Source organism: Quercus robur, chromosome 3 (genome assembly GCF_932294415.1).
Source record: "Quercus robur chromosome 3, dhQueRobu3.1, whole genome shotgun sequence".
NCBI classification, from domain to species: domain Eukaryota; kingdom Viridiplantae; phylum Streptophyta; class Magnoliopsida; order Fagales; family Fagaceae; genus Quercus; species Quercus robur.
Window position 1 is genome coordinate 19817549 of NC_065536.1, and position 15952 is coordinate 19833500.

Genomic DNA, 15952 nt, shown 5'->3' on the forward strand with positions numbered 1-15952 from the left:
GATCCCATAAAGATTATCTTACCATCTTTAGCCAAATCATGAATTTAATGCCAAGTATTGTCCTCCAAGCAAAAGATGTTATCAGCCAGCTGTGACAGCTATGATTGACAGTTGTGACAGCAATTCCAGCACCATTAAGTCTCTAGCTTTCTTCTTTTGGTTAAAAACGAAATCCCTCTAATGAAGCCACTTACCTTATCAAAGACTTTTCCTTATTTGCTAATTTTCCCTTCAACTAAGTTCTGATCTAGTTACATAACTTGACTCTATATAAAAAGGACCAAGCTAAACACTAAAAGGGGGGAAACTGATCCATCCCTCTCTCACCCCATTATTTTGAAACTTCATCTTGTTGCTATATCTCTACAAGATCTTCATATCTTTCTTCATCTTGCTTACAAAATCCCTCTTCATAGATAACAACACAACACACATATTACAACACCATTATCCATTACCCATCTTTCCCACACTCCATTATCCTAAAATATCATCATCTTGCTGTCCAAAAACACATCTCCATCTCATTCTTCATTTCTCATACAAAATCTCCCTTCTTAGAAAGCAACATAACCCATGACATAACACAAAAACCACTTCAGAAGTAGCTATAATCTCATCTATTTATTATATTTAACCTTCATATCATCTATCTCACACTTTCATATATTTTACAAACACATTCCTTACAAAATACCCATACATACTCCTTATGTATCTTTAAACTCCGCGTCTCACAAAGTATACATATACAAGATCCATGTCCAACAAAGTATCTACATATAGTTTCCATACACATTACAAACACCATATCTCACAATATATATATATATATTCTTACCATCTCTACACATCTCAAAATCGCTTCTAAGAACACATCACAAAAGCCTTCTCTCATGGGAGGCATATGAACATCAATACTAAGGCCTTTCTCTTAAAAGACACAAAGACTTCATATTAAAATCTTTCTCATTGAAGACATACATTTCTAATACTTAAAGCTTTTCTTATAAAAGATAATAGCACTCATACTTGACTAAAAACTAAAAGACATGGGGAAAATCATTTAAGTGCATGATTAAGGGGACAAACTTAACCAACTGATGCACACAGCTAGACATGCTCTCTCCTTCTAGTTGTATCCATTTTCCCCTTTCAAATATGAAGGTTGCTGAAATGTTAAGTTCACTGATGTGATACGGCTGGAGCTGCAAAACATGAAGATAAGTTATCATATTTTTGTCTTCAAATTTATATTATTAAGTATATTTTATTCATCATCATTATACCACTCGAATAATGTTATTATGTTGCTGGACTCCTTTTCTCGTGTTGCTGGAATGTTAAGGCCCACTGATGTTATACGGCTGGATCTACAAAATACGAAGAACATGAAGGTTATCAACCCATTAATGCTAAACGGCTAGAGCCACAAATCATATAAAGAATGAAGTGCTGCTCCACAGCTAGGGTCAGAAACATAAAAAATAAGTCAATGTTTTCTCCATCTTTGAAATTACATTATTAAGCATATGGTAATTCATCATTATTTTACCACTGGATGCAAGTTATTTTAATATCATCTCACTATTTAATGAACATGATCTAGCTAATACTTCATTAATGAACATACATATTAATAAATCGATCTACCATCGTCGCACATATATTATTTGGACATGAACCACCCTTGAACACATATTTTTTGGAAATGAACTACCATTGGACATATATCATTTGGACATGGACCATTACTAGACATACCTTATTATGTTGAACATGAACCATGAACCGCAACTAGACATGGACTATTGGACTCATCCCATTGTTGGACATTAGACATCTAATTAAACACTTACTAATATTGGACATCACTTAATAAACATAATAATAACATATCAACTCACCATTTAATCAAAGTTATCATGTTAAGCATATTATTTATTTATTTCAACCATTATCATGATTCTAAGACTTTGGGTTTTATCTATTTTGTAGGCTTAAAAATATATCGGAAGTGATTGGTCTATGCGGCCCAATGTTGAGTTTCAAGTTGACCTTCCCAAAACAAATCCGGGTCTAGTAAAGTCACACCTCCAAAGGCATGTGGCTACGCGCAAAAAACCGCCCCCGATAGTAATTTTGCATCTAAAACAAGATAATCAATTTTCGTCTTAGGCCCTCAAATACATCAAGTCGCCCCTGATTATAACCACCGATGCTGTGAACCAAACGCATGCTGTATCGAGGGGGCCGTTTCTGACTACTTCCAAAACGAATAGTTTGAGAAGATGTTCTCAAACCGTAACTCCCTTGAGGCCCATGCAAAGGTCTTCTAGGACTACCACTCTTTTATCACTGCCTCTGCTCTCTTCTAACCCTATGGCTTTGGTACTACCTACATCAACTGGAACTTAATGGGATTGTAGGTAGGTTTTTTTTTTTTTTTTTTTGACTTTAGACTTCAGAGTATCTATTTTGTGAACTTCAATTTGGGGTATTGCGTTGTTGGTTGGGTTGAATATGAATGTGTTTAATTAGGGACTTTTTTTTTTTTTTTTTTTTTTTTTTTTTTTTTTGTTGTCTATGATGTCATAGGTGAGGGTTGAAATTTTGTAGGGGTTTAAGTAAGTAAACTTGATCAGAATGTGTATTATTGTGTTTGAAGACATAACTTTGTTATATTGTAGGCATAGGCTCAAATTGATCCCCTCCCCATCTATCAAATTATTCAAAATGATTTATTTATTTATTTTATTTTATAAAAAAATCACCTTTTGCTAACGCCATTAAAACATTTTATTACCTCTCTCTCTCTCTCTCTCTCAAATGATTTAAAATGTTATATACTGCTATGCAACACTTCATGCTCGCCTAACAAGTTCGGTGGTAAACATTTAGAGAAAATTACACTTTACCATCCTAATTATACCCTATACTACACTTTGCTCCCTTAACTTTTCGAATACATGTTTTACACACAATTATCCTTATTACACTTTGCACCGTAACGTTAAGCTTGTTGTTAACTTGGATGGAAACCAAAGTTTAGGGTATAAAGTGTAATCGGGAGTATAGTTTAGGGTGGCAAATTGTAATTTCTTCTTTGTTTTGTGATTGAGAAAATATACAATTAAGTCTTTTCACACAGGGTCATAATTTTTTATCTTAAGTTAACAGCAAACTTGACGACGGAGTGCAAAGTGTAGCAAAAGTCAGTTTAAAATGCAAAATGTGAATTCGAAAAGTTTAGGGGGGAGGGGGGGAAATGTAATGAGGGATACAGTTTAGGGTAATAAAGTATAATTTCTCCAAACAATTGGTTACCTAAAGATAGATATTATTGATTATTTGATATGTCAAAAACATCTACATTTAGTTTGAAATATTCCAACCAAGAAAGCTTTAATTTGATGAAGCTGGAAATGGATTTTAATGTTTTAATCCTTTTATGTTGTTTAGTTATTAAATATCTTAAGAATTGATGTATAATTTTGGCTTTGTTACATATTATATTTTATTAAAATGATTTAACTGATTTTTTTTTTTTTTTGAGAAATAATTACAACATGCTGCTAACCCCGCAGCTCGAACCCTTTCCCCCCTAGACCCCCAAGCACTATGTGCATGGAGAGGTGCCAATTCAGCTACAAAGCTTTTGGCATTTAACTGAAAATGAATGTTATTAAAAATGTTTAATTACTATTATGATTTTTCAACTATATGGTAAAGGTCAATTTGGTCCCTCAATTTTGTTAATTTACTTCTTCAACTATTAATTATACCAATTTAGTCCCTCAAAATTTAAAATCAAGTAAAAATAAATCAAAATCAAATCAATTTCATCTTTTAAAAAATTAATTAATGTGGAAAATAGAATACAAGTTAAAAAGTTATTATAAAAATGTAAAAATTTTAAAATCAAATCAATTTCAACTCTTAATTCTATTAATATTTATAAATGGACAATTGCCAAAGGATGAAATTGACTCAATTTTAAAATTTGAGGGACTGAAATGATACATTACTAGTTGAGCGACAAAATTGAACTTTACCCAAAAATCAAATGATCAAATTCGTAATGTAACCTAAAATAATTAACAAATTGTATTATTCCGGCAATAGAAGCCAAGATGGGATGAGATTTATAATTCAAATATTAAAATACTTTTTGAATCCTACATTTTTAAAGCAAATGATGGAAGCATTGACTTGTAAGTGAGTCTAGTCATAGAGTGGTTTAATTATTTTCTTTAAAAAAACAAATTAGGTTGAAACTAAATTAATTTGAATCATAATGTCTCGATCAACAAACTATAGTTAAATTACATATGAGCAATAGCTAATAATCACTCACTCACTCAATGCCCATGCAAAGTAAAAATGGATGATATTTTTCAGGTGGACTTAAGTTAAAGTGGCAACTAAGGAACAATTAGACTAGAGTTTATGTTATAATAAGGAAATGAATTCCAACTCAGATTACTGTGATGAGCACTACAAAAACGCTTATCCATGTGCTTCTGGAGTTGCATACTATCGTTGGGGTGCTCTACTTATATATCTATTGGTATCTTACCATTTCAATTACACTAACAATTAACATACATTCTTTATATCTTTGCATTTTAATTATTTTCTCATCCTATGTCATTCAATTTTATCTTAAGTTGAAACTCCGTTAAACGTTTTATGTTTCCATATTAAGAAACACTAGTCGCTAACCCGTGCGATGCACGGGATAGTTAAATAGAAATTAAATATATTTATTTTGTTCAAGGTATTGACTTGAAAATATATGAAAATAAAAACAATTGGTTCAAAATAAAAGTTCACATAAAAATAAAAATATACACAGAACTTGTAGAAACCTAAAACAACATACTTTCAGAAGATCACAAAAGTAATACATGTAAAATTTCATAAACTTAGAAGAGTAGGTGTTATTAATGCTAGTTGAACGTTACTTTTATGTACACCACCACAAGTTGAATATTTCTTTTATGAAAACTTCTTTAGCAAATCTATCATTGTACATGGACATTTGTCCATTTGCATATTCCATATTTCTATGGTTTCTGAACTGGTTCTGCAATTGTGTATGTGAAACTCATGAGATGTTTGTCTTCTTGTCCTCATTTCCTCCATGAAAGTAGGATCATAATTGAATTGAGTTATCTACTTTTTGTCAATGCTAAATCAAACCTTTCATACCTCTAGGAAATATCAGCAACCCCTTGTTAAAAAAATATTTATATACAATACATTTTTAATTGATAAATAGTAATAAGAATAAAACACAGCTTACCTTGATTAGATCAACAATAGAGCATCACATTTCTTACCTATCTTTCTCCTTACGACTCTCCATGTATTATGGCTTCTAGAACTCATAAGAAATTTCATCAAACACCTTGTGTACATGTAAAAGAAACAACACTTAATGAAAGTGAACATTACTAAAAATGTCCATACTCAACTTTAAAATAGTAGCATAATAATCATAAATCAATGCAAAACTACAAATGTAACAGGAAAAATTAATCAAGGACAACCCAAGCAAAATCACAAAATTAACACTAAATGTATTATGACTTTGAGAAAAAAAAAAATAGTAATGAATTGCTAATGGTGACGATTTGGGAAAAAAAAAAAACTTTATAGGAAAAAAATAATATGAAGAATTAAACAAACTTTACAACTTTGCAGATAATTCTTGTCATCTTTAGAGATCTTAAACCAACTATTTTAATTGCATAAACCAAAATACACACTCAGTTGTTCCACCACTATAAACTATACAACAAACTGAGCCATAGCAAGTGTTGGTTACACAAAATCTCATAAAGGATGTAAAAGCATATTCCAGTAGGTGAAAAACAACAAATTTTTAATAGATGTTTTCTTAAAGAATACAATCATATGAAACTTGAAAGCAAGTTCAAAGAATAGGTGTAGCACATAAAAGCCAATCATTCATTTTAAGTTGGAGAAACAAAATCCATCTTGGTTCAATTGAAAAAGCATAAGAAAAATGAGTGGAGTTCTTTACACTATTTATATAAACCATTCATGCTATCCCTCATCCAAAACCATATATGGACCTTTTTATATATCATACCTACATATTGGATCATAACAATTTTGTAACCAAGGGCCTATTATTAACATTCAATACTTTACCATCAAATCTGAAGCAAAAACCACAGTAGCCAATTCCAAATCATGAGTTTGGGTAATTTTTGTTCAAAATTCTTTAATTGTCTAGAGGCTTAAGCAACCTAGCCAGTCATTTTTTTACATTGCAAAAAATAACATTGAAAAAAGAAGGCCGACAAACACATCTCAACCTGATTAAATCAGGAACATAGCATCACATTCTTTACGTATCTTCTTCCTTACCAATCTTCATGTAATATGACTCCTAGAATAACCAAAAAAAAAAAAAATCACAGGAATTTTATCAAACAGCTTATGTCCATGTAAGAGAGATGGGGATACTAAACACATCTAGAGAAATAGTTGTGTGCTTGAGGAGCTCTGGACACCCATGTTAGGAAGAAGTAGTAATATTAGTCTGTAAAGATCCAAATTTCTAGTGCTTGTACTCACAATGTCAATCAAACATACTTGTTAAAATACCATTCTAGCTTCAAGAATACAGGCCTATTGTCAGCATCACATCCACCTAGTGTCGGGGCAGTATAATAGTGCCAGATGGGGCAATTGGTCCATAGCTACCTAAAAAGAGAAAGTACCCACTCCAAGTGGATTACCAGCTAGGCAGTTACTTCAAACCATCCCACTTGAGCTCAAAGAAGTTTAGAAGAAAATTGTCTTATAAGTTAAAGACATTTGTCATCTACTCGATTATAAATTTTGAGGCTCTATTTATTAACCATGGCTCTTTTTTTTTTTTAAAAGAAATTGGATTTAGAGCTTACCTTGGCAATTGGCATCTTTTCCCTCTCTGAATCAATTAAGGAAAAATCAATATCAAAGTGTAAAAATCATTAAAAACAAAGAATTGAAGTTGGCTTAGAGCCATGATATGATTGTTAGTTTGTCTGCGAAATCCTATTAAAATTCAGAAAATGTCTACTGACATGCTTACCAAATAATTCAAAATTATAAGATTTGGCTTTGCTTGGAATTCCATGACTTCTTGGACAATTGAAATAATGACCAATTTTTTCAAAGATAAAATAAAATGGTAAGATAGAAATTGCTATATGCTTTACTCTTGGGAATGAATTTTCCTTTCATTAAATGAAAGAGAGTGAAATACCATGAGAGCATCTCCAGCAAGGATCACAAAAGAATTTGGCAATAGCTCGCAGAGAATCCATTCGCCATCCTTTTCGATCTCCAATCCTTCAATTATAAATTTTGAGGCTCTATTTATTAACCATGGCTCTTTTTTTTTTTTTTAATTTTTTTTTATTTTAAAAGAAGTTGGATTTAGAGCTTACCTTGGCAATTGGCATCTTTTCCCTCTCTGAATCAATTAAGGAAAAATCAATATCAGCCACAACAATCATCTGCATAAATGGGAGCATATCATCTGCAATTTGTAATATATAGTTAGCCTAAGCAAAAAAAAAAAAAAAAAGTGTAAAAATCATTAAAAACAAAGAATTGAAGTTGGCTTAGAGCCATGATATGATTGTTAGTTTGAATATGATATTTGCTCATATTTTGATTGAGTTTGCTCAATCTCATTGCTTAAAAGGGCAGCCTTTACGCTCTCATATTTTGATCGTTAATTGTCATAGATGTTTGAATATAATATTTGCTCATATTTTAATAGCAACATTTGGTCTGATTCTCTTATGATGATACTATGATAGTAACGGGTTTAGCCGTGAGTCTCTGTTTTGGAGGTAAAAAAACATCTATGACAATTAACAATATCAAAATTTTATTAATATATATATATATATATATATATATATCAAACAGAATGATAGCCAGTACATATACACAGCTAAAACTACAAATACAAAACAGAGTCAACTGACTCAAGAATAGCCCCAAGTTTGAGATTACCAAGAAACTTAAATATGCAATCACATTCCAATTTCAAATTCTTTCTAGAAACATATTATTAATAAATATGCAAGAAATAGTACATAATAAAGGAAAGGTAAATACCTGATACAAAGAATCATACGTAACCCCTCCTTAATCATGTTCAGCTACTAACATGAAAAAAAAGAAAAATGCAAGCACCTGCAACAAAAGTGAAATAAAATAGAATACCATAGAAAAATCTTAGTAGGAATAACATAAAGTAATTCACAATTGGCAAATTAACAAAGCAAAATTCACAATTCACAAAGGTATCTAAAAGGAACCTTCACAATTGATTGTGCTTCCATTTACTTTTGCTTCACTGTTGTTTTTTTCCTCAACACCCAAATAGATGCTCAACTTGGCTAAGTTTGTCTGATCGTGAAAATAATTTGGAAGCTTTATATCAATATTTATTAAACATTGAATCTTTTGCTGGAGAGAAACAAAATGGAGAAGATTCTAGGAAGGATGGTAACTTAGCAACTTAGTGCCAATTACTGATGCTACAGTCAAATATTATAAAGATCACAACTCTTGCGACATCAAAAGACTTGTCTTTGTCTCTCTCTCACACTCGCTGGTAGATTTTTTTTTAACAAACAATAAGGATTTATTAACTGAGACCCAGCATTAAACACCTACCACGCACTATAACTGAAATTTTGAAAACCCTAACTTTAAACTAAGCGGATTAAATTTAGAATTAAAAGAAGTTGGAGAATTACCAGAAAATAAAAAGTGTCAATGTAAGACTGCAAAGCACAAAATAAAAGAATTTTGAAAATTAGAGAGAGATTCAAATAACAATGAATGAATTTGAAAGAGAGAACAGGTACCCGCAGTAATAGAAGGGGAGGCGCTTGAAGGTGGGTGCGAGACTCATTGTATCTGATCAGCTCTACCTTTGATCGCTTACTTCTTTCTCATCTGAGTTTTGGATTTTGATTTTGGGGGAAGGAGAGAGTTTTGTTTTTTGGGTTCCTGAGAAGAGAGAGCAGGACGGGGGAAGGAGAGAGTTTTGTTTTTTGGGTTTCTAAGAAGAGAGAGCAGGACGGGTTTTAGTTTTTTAGTTTTAGAAGAGAATTGGGTTTTGTTTTGTTTGGGGTAGAATTTTTTTTAAAATATATTTGCTGTTTTGGAAAAATATGTTTATGTGGGCTACTTTGATTTTGCGTTTAAGTATTTTTGGGATTTAGAAAAGTTTTTTTTTTTTTTTTGGTTTCTGATTTTTTTTTTTAATATTGTGCTGATGTGGAAATTTGTGGGAGCTTCAAAAACTTCGGTTTTATATATATATATATATATATATAGATGATAAGAAATCATTTTCTATGATAATTCAAACAAGAGTACCTAAGTGATGCATTCTTTAAACAAAATCTAGGTAATCAATTCCTAGAAAAAAAACATGTGCAGACTATTTTTTGGTAAAACTAAATACAATCATTTTGTTAGTTAAAAGATGCATATAGTTTAATTTACAACCCTAAATGTGCCTTTTGTTTCCTTCCCTTAGATGAATTGATTGTAGATCAATTCATTGTTGCATGCCACAATCCGAATGATTCTATTTATTTTTGCTTTTGATAGGAACTACAATTACGGAGTAGCAAGTAAAGATTTGAGAGTAGATTTGTTGAACCATCCAGAATACATTGAACAAAATTCCACCTTGGCCTTCCAAGTTGCAATTTGGAGGTGGATGAAGCCAATTTAAAGAGCATCAACCTTCAGCACATGATGTCTTCACTGGTTATTGGACACCCACCAAGAATAACACTTAAGCAAAGAGAGTTTCTGGTTTTGGTGTTGAAAGCTCGAAAATGTGTTGAAAACACAAAAGCTTGTTTAGACCCCCAATTCAAATTATGGCTTAGTTGATTTTACACTAACTTAATACTAAGTGCGGAATAGTGTAAAAGCAAGCATACAAGCAAGGGAGCTACTCTAATCCATATTTAAAGCAACACAACATTAAAATGAAATGAACAAGAGTAGGGAAGAGAGATGCAAACACAGATAACACCGAGATGTGTTATCGAAGAGGAAACCGAAGAACTCGGCGAAAAACCTCTCCGTTGCCCTCCAAGCGGTAATCGATCCACTAGACAATTAGTTGGGATACATGGATAAGCAAGAGACCCTCTAAGCCTAATCTACCCTCTGTACCTAAGCCCTCCAAGCTCCTACTCTAACAAGGCTTCTCGGAACCGTGTCTTGTCTAGCTCTTCGGATCCCGCAACAAGCTCCATGTTGCATCCGCCAACCTTGGCATCTTCCAATGCTTCCCAGCAACACCAAAAACACTCACTACACTCTGAAAATGTGTGGATTGTGTTTGGGTACAAATCTCCTCTCAAGGTATGATAATGGGAGAGGGATGGAGAAGAGGCTACAATGATTTTTCACTAAGGATGAGTAGCTCTCTCTCAAAAAGATGGGTGTGTGTGTTGTAGAAAACCTATCTAGGGTTTTTCTCTCTAAATGGCCTCTCTTACATTTGTGGGTAATGAGGGTATATATAGTATGGGTGAAGGGTAAGGAATTCACACATAAAAATCCTCTAGGTAGAATGTTTCACGACTGTCTCGCGGGAAGGCCTTACCCGCGAGACACTCGCGAAAATGACAGCCTGGCACGACTCTTCAACTTCCAGTCATGTGCTCCTCACATGCTCTTTCGCGGCTTAGCTTCTCGTGAGCTTCTCGCGAAATCCACTGATTCTTCATTTAAGCTTGAGTCTTCACCAACTTAATACTAAACTCAATACAATAGAATCCCACAAAATACAAGGAACAAAATTAGAGCAATTACAACACTTTTTGTCATGGAATAAAGCCAACATAAAACATAGTTGTAAATCACAACTTTGTAGGTGCTACCATGAATGTGCTCTATGGAGATCTTGTTTGTGGTAGAGGTGATAATGAGTCCATGAACAACATCATCTCCCATTACTTATCTTACCTTGATATTACTCCTTTCATATTTGAACAAACTCTTTTTTTTCTTATTAATGACATTACAAAAAGGTTAGTTCAACAAGGGACATACTATTAATACCAAACACAGCTCAAGGAGATGAGGAATAGGATGGATTGAAAACAACTTGCTTAGCACAACTAAGCACATGAGTTTGTTCAAATATGAAGGGAGTAAGAGTTTGTTTAAACTATTTGTAGTGATTGGCTTTTGCTAGTACTGTTTTGTAAGTCTTGAGATATAGTTTTTCTATTTCAATTTTCTAAGTTGTAGAATTTTTTGGTGTAAATTTTATATGAACCTTTCTATAATTGTATAATATTTATTTTAGTAGTGAAATCTTGAAATATATTCCATTTTGCTATTCTTTTGTTTTATTAAGCATTAATTACATACGAAAAAAAGTTGCATTTATTTTTGGTCTAAGGTCAACATTTTTTTTTTTTTTGAGAGCAGGTCTAAGGTCAACATAAATGAAAGAAATATGTTGTTATTGGAGATTCTCACATGCAAGGTCCTACTTTATTAAAATTTGAGGTCTAATGATATTACTTATAAGATTTTTTTTAATATTAAATAATTAAAGATTTTTCTTCTCTCTTTTTAAATTTTTTTGTTTTTTTAAATTGTGAGAGACCATGTTCTCGCCTATTTTTGGTGTTGGGCCAAACCCACGTGAATGAGTGGAGTCGTGTTATTGCTTCTCAAAATGGAGGTTCGACTGATTATATTTTTCATTTTAGATTAAGGATTTTACAATGGAGTCGCTACTTATTTAATTTTTGGAATAAATAAGAAAATCAAAATAGAAAAATTCATCATTTTATTGATTTGAGAAGAAATGTACATTGATCATAGGAAATCACATGACTTTAGTCCAAGATACAATCTAAGATAAAGTACATGGCTTGGTTTCCTAGTTACAATCTAGAAATTGAAAATTACAAGGATAAACATTGATCTATCAACTCTTGATCTAAGCTCAGAGGTTATGTTACAAGGTGAGAAAGTGTTAGGCACCCATTTTGCCCAGTGAAACCAATCTTCTAGATTGTGGTGGCCAACATTCATATTATATCATCCAATATGTTATCAATTAATTTGCATGTTCATTGCTTTGCTTGAATTTAATGTGTGTTGATGGTGATATCCTAGATTCAGGGATTTGAGAGAACTATGAAACAAACATATTTTTCATATTTTTTTATGTGGATTTAAGATCAAAGCTAGTGTTATGTATGAACATGTGATGAACAACTAAGAACTTATGAAGAACGCATATGAACATTTAAGAATATTCAAACATATTTAAGGAATTTAATTAAATACTAGCATGTTCTAATTTTAATCTCATCATAGTAATATAAAAAACCAGTTAGGTAAAGGGATTATACCTGCATGCAAGATCTACACAGTGAAGGAGGAGACTCTTGGAGGAGGTCTTAAGGGTGGAGTAGAAAAGAAGAACTAGGAGAGGGAGAGTGATTCTCACTCAATACCTTAATTTTCAGGACGGCCAAGATATGACAAGACTATTCTATATCACTAAAACTCAAGAGATGAGAAAAGAGGGTGTTTCTCTCTCTTAGAATGGAGGAGATGGGGGGGTTTATATAGTTGTATTAGACAAAAATATGAATGAAAGGTCATTTAATGAGGGTTGACGAATGATCAAAAGGAATCACGAACCTAGACCCTATTTCAGACTTTGGGGAAAGCTGGTGCATTAAATGTAAAGATTGGTGAAAGTGATGAGCAAGCAAAATTTGGTTTTTCCCATAGCTATTATAATAGCCTGTAGAACCAAATTCAAAAAATCATATTTTACTCAATTTTGATCGGAATTGTCTCGTTCTTGTGCTCAAATTGATGCCTTGAATGTCTAGTTTTTGGAAATATTAACCTCACTCATAGATATAAAATATTATGAGAGATATCAGTGAAATGGTGAGCAAAAGTCTTGTTAGAAAATAATTTCAGCACAATTAACATTAATAGGCCTCAAATTAGTTTCCAATTAACATTAATAGGATCCAATCACTTCCATTTCAGACTTAATTAGTTTCACCCTAATTAAAAAGATAATTACAAAAATTACTCATTGAATAATTAATGTTTGACTATCTAATTAATTAAGTGTGTGCAACCTTACCATAAGATGTAGTCTTAGCCAATCGAATTATGACATGTCATTAATCTCAAGTTGATTATAATTATAACCAATTGGAATCAATTGTTCATTATCACATATAACCGTACTCAATTTGTGATAGTACATTTCGGCCAATAAAACCTGATTTGATGATAACTTTTAATCAGATGGTTCGATTAGGGCTTATGACCAGTCGATTTGATTGTTACAATATTAGAATCATTTTGATGAAATGAAATTAAGGATCTAATGGCCATAATTAAGATGCCTATTTCCAATGTGAAATTACCCTTTTAACCTCCATGTGAGGTTAAATATGAGTTGCAAAATAAGGTATTAACACAAATTATTTTTTCTTATTTATTGTGGATATATTTTTAAGGTACATAATATTTTTTTACAATTAATCATGATATTAGAGCTTCGATCTGCTTTATGGAAAAAAAATTTCATTAGACTATAAAGTTCTGGATGTATAGACTATATTTGTTAAAGCACTAGTAGCAATCATAGTTTTCAGAACCGGACCGGACCGGGAGGTCGGACCGTGAAAATCGGAAACTGGGATGAAAACCGATTTTTTAAGCCTAAAGAACCGGATTTTTTGTTAATTCCGTGAACCGCTAAAACCGGGGTTGGACCGCACGAACCAGTGAGAACCGTGCGGTCCAACCCCTTAGTAATTTTTTTTTTTTACAATTTTATTCTACTTAATTAAATTATCCATCTCTTACAAGGAATAAAAAAAATATAATTAAAATCCTTCAAAGATATTCAAATTTACTTCAAAAATTAATCATAAATTTTAATGTTTTTATGGTTATTATTTTATTTTATTAACTTTCTTATTTAATTATTAAATATATGCTTGAAAATCATTAAATTTCCCTCACATATATAGATATATTGTCAATTTTGCTAGTTTTATAAATTTAATATCTATATTTAGGCTTTAATTAATTATTAAATTAATTATAACGTCATCACGGTTCGACCCCGGTTCAACTTCAAAAACCTTGAACCTCTCCCTTTTACGGTTCAATGAATGGTCCGGGTCTGAAAACCTTGGTAGCAATGTCCCTATCTTAAGGTAAGGGAACAAAATAGGTAAGCAAACACACACACACACACACACACACACACACACACAAAAAAAAAAAAAAAAAAAAAAAAAAAAAAAAAAAACCCCACATTAACCCATCTCTACCCTATTTGGGATTTTGTTACAATTGCTCCCCAGTTTTAGGGAGCACTATTCATTCCCAATTTTATTTTATTTTATTGATTTTCTACTCTCTCTCTCGGGGCACCATCACGTGGCTTGGCGCTGGTTAGTGGTAGGCGGTGCAACCTTGGCTAATGGCAGGTGGTGGCATCTTATTGAATCTCTCTCCATTGATCTCCCCTTTCTCTCCACCAGATCTCTTTTAATGTTGCAACGACTGGTGGATGGTAGCAGTGACACAAAAGAGTTATGGAGGGTTTTCTTGGAAATGGAGGAAGAAATTAGATAAAGAGAAGAAATAAGAGGAAATAATAAATTAAAGAATATAAATAATATTAAAATGAAATAAGTTTTAAAACAGGAATTTTGATGTGGGTATTTTGAAAATGGGGTTATCTAAAATAGGAAAAATATGTTCTTATTCTAAAGTATGAAGAATAGTTTTAGGAAGTTGACGCTAATGCTCTTGTGCAAGGTTTTAGAGTGCAGCTACTCAAATTTCAAACATGATTAAGATTTTGAGGCCCAAGATGGTTTAGATTAGCTTGCAGCCTAACACATCATGAGATTAAAACCTTTGTCAACCAAGGTGTGAGCATGTAGTATTGTGATGGAAGACAAACGAGAATGCATTGATTTGAATCTGTGGTGTGAGAGTTTGAATGTGTGTTGATACTTAATATTTTTCTTATGCTTAGTGGCTACGGTTTTAGCAATTCCATACAAGGAATTTATTTTATTTTATTTTGTTTATTTATTTATTAATTAAAATATTGACATGGTATGATTTAATGTTAATTAACATTTTTTTATTGCTATTTGAGTAGCCACATCAGCAGTAAGTACGCCAACAATGCATACCGTTTGCCACATAGGCATTTTTCATTAATGAGTTAACGGTAAGAACCAAATTGATTGTAAGTTAAAAATAATAGAGATCAAATTGACTGTTACAAAAATGTAGGGATCAAATTGATTATAACTCCAAAATGTAAGGACTAAAATAGTGTTTTTGCCAATTTAGAAAGCATAATTCACGTGTTTCTGACTTGTATTCTTTACAAGTAAAGAAGAATCTACAAAAGCTAAACATTCTGAAGTGGTAGGACTCGTGGTCCAAAAGTGAGTCAAGTCTTCTTTTTTTTTTTTTTTTTTTTTTTTTTCAGGTAAAAAGGAAGTCAAGTTTTTTTGAAACCAAACACATCATTCATTCATTAATATGTAAAAAATCTTAAAACAAAGCATCCACATCTGGTGGTGGAGAGTCTTCCATCCAATACAATTCATCATTAAACATATCTATACTACAAATTTCATGTCATCCCGAATAATTGTGTTTACTCTATCCTCTACGTTGCCATTATCCAATTATTAATATTTAAAAATTAATATATGACAAATCCGTAAATGGATGGACCCATTGTAGATATAGTATAATCAAATTTACTAAAAAGAAAAAAAAAAGTTGTTTTTTATACAAAAGGTATTGTCTTTATTGATCAGATAAAAGTACCAAA

General features: G+C 32.0%; 1 long non-coding RNA gene and 1 pseudogene across 5 annotated transcripts; one reads left to right on the forward strand and one right to left on the reverse strand.

Moving 5' to 3' along the window:
• Positions 1 to 4383: 4383 nt before the first annotated feature.
• Positions 4384 to 11136, forward strand: LOC126719368 (chitinase-like protein 2; annotated as a pseudogene).
• On the reverse strand, positions 4903 to 9074 carry LOC126717429 (uncharacterized). Of its 5 annotated transcripts, none has more exons than XR_007652590.1 (5): positions 8155 to 8341; positions 7473 to 7541; positions 7289 to 7374; positions 6351 to 6424; positions 4903 to 5413 (listed from the first exon to the last, which is right to left on the reverse strand). It is a non-coding gene; the product is annotated as an uncharacterized LOC126717429 (long non-coding RNA). The 5 variants fall into 5 exon arrangements; XR_007652588.1 differs by lacking the exon at positions 4903 to 5413 and adding an exon at positions 8913 to 9074 and having other exon boundaries at positions 6193 to 6424; positions 8155 to 8232; XR_007652587.1 differs by lacking the exon at positions 4903 to 5413 and adding an exon at positions 8358 to 8467 and having other exon boundaries at positions 6193 to 6424; positions 8155 to 8232.
• Positions 11137 to 15952: the final 4816 nt, after the last annotated feature.